The sequence below is a fragment of the Coenobita brevimanus genome, chromosome 33 (genome assembly GCF_032717465.1).
Source record: "Coenobita brevimanus isolate Jiangsu-jjx chromosome 33, ASM3271746v2, whole genome shotgun sequence".
In the NCBI taxonomy this organism is placed as follows: Eukaryota; Metazoa; Arthropoda; class Malacostraca; order Decapoda; family Coenobitidae; genus Coenobita; species Coenobita brevimanus.
The window spans coordinates 23,021,327-23,023,242 of NC_136986.1; the positions used below are offsets into that span (position 1 = coordinate 23,021,327).

The window sequence follows — 1,916 nt, forward strand, 5'->3', positions numbered from 1 at the left end:
ACATTTATGACGCACCACTATACTGGCACACACCACACTCCTTGACAAACACTCTTGGAATGTTGGCCTTATATTTCACACAAATTCATGTGAATATACAGTATCGCAATCAAAATATTCATCCTTAAACACCTTTAATAATCCCTTCCCAACTATGGCATACAGGTAACACCTGCCCCATTCCACACTATGGCTATGGCGTACGTAATGCATGCTATTTCTAATATATCACAAAGCAACCCACTATAGCTTCACACACTATACAGTTTAGGCTTTGGCTTTTTCTATATATGTATTTGTAGTCACAGCATAGGGCCCAGGGGAGGCGGAGTGGTGAAACCCCACTACAGCAAACACGCGTCTTGCCCTTAGGCCTAACAACTGATAATGGGCACCATTTCTTCTCAAGATATATATATCTATGTTCCATTGACAAAATCACTTCAAATTATTTTCATTCATTCATTGCCAGACGCCATGTATCCCAAACGGGGTGGCCAACGACTTAGAGTTAATTGTTTTACAGGGAGGGGCACTAATCCTCCACTAACCCCACTTGGCACGTAGGGAGAACGTTATGCCAACAGCATCTGGTGTTCCCAGGCAGTCACCCAGCCAAGTACTAACCAGACTCAACATTGCTTACCTTCACTGATCGAACGGGAAGCGGTGTACTCAATGTGGTATGGCCGTTGGCACTTCAAATTATGCTCAGCAATAATATATTATCACACTCAGTCCCTAGGAGCTTCAACTCAGGTGGGAGGGGGAGTATTAGGGTGATTTAAAGGGACAGAACACCCGATGCAGCCTTACAGCCTGGCTCCTTGTGATTGATTGAAGTTTCTTGCTACGGGCAACCTCTGGGGAGGCTCTACAGTGTTGCCAAGTGTTTACCTCAGAAAAGGAATGCGCCTGCTAGAATGATCCAAATTTGACCCAAATCAGCCAAAAACTTTTCTTTTTACTACACTTTTTTCTGCTTTTTCATGCGATTCGTGTGAATCTGCATTAATGTGCCAAACCACAAAAAACGCGATTCGCGTCAACGTGCCTGGGAGGGTTTATAACCCTGTCTAATTCTTTTTACCTGCTTCCTTTATTATCAAGGTATATAATACAGTACACTGATGTCTATTTCAAAAGAAAAAAATTGTTTTCCATGAATTATTGAGAACTAAGAAACCTTTCAATGTTGAAAATCAAGGCTAGCAGTTGGACTATCACTGTGGTAATAAATTTAGCTATCAAAGTAGTGATTTCCAGTTAAGGAGCCTTATTTGCCATCAATGAATGTACTTTCATATTACCTTTAATATGGTGTTATTTGTTACCATGTTGTTCGTGAGCAGCAATGGAAAACAACTCCCTTGTAGCCAAGTTTCCAGCACTGAACTGACCATCTGCAACGATTCCCACAGACGATCTCTGGAACCTGTCAAGAAATATGACTCTTTATATATATATATATATATATGTACAGTATGTATATTATTAGAGTGGTCGTTATTAGTTGGTCAAAAATGGAATGATGGAATTCCACTGCTTGGCCCCCCCGTAGTACTTTCACTTAACACAAAAACTGAAAACTGAAAGTTTGGCCCCAGTCACCCTTCATTTAGGGCCACGCTCGACTGGTAAAGGGGATGACCTTGATAAAAACAGCCCTTAATGCACATTATGGGGCCAGAGCAAACATAAGATGAGTGAAAACTACTTTCTTTGTATTTTACTTCATACAGTAAGCACTAATCACACTAGGTACTCATGAATCAGCATTGGCATACAAGGCGTAGGTTCTGTGGGGGTGGCATCATTATATTCACTGACTGATGATCACTTCTCGAGCAGGGCAGACGTTGTCAGAACAGGGTGACTCTGGCAGTGGTCAGCAACAACTGGGAGCAGGAACTGGA

At 41.8% G+C, this 1,916-nt stretch overlaps 1 non-coding gene across 1 annotated transcript; it reads right to left on the reverse strand.

The window, feature by feature from the left end:
* Nucleotides 1-578: 578 nt before the first annotated feature.
* Nucleotides 579-697, reverse strand: LOC145395988 (5S ribosomal RNA). Its single transcript, XR_013896715.1, has one exon. It is a non-coding gene; the product is annotated as a 5S ribosomal RNA (ribosomal RNA).
* Nucleotides 698-1,916: the final 1,219 nt, after the last annotated feature.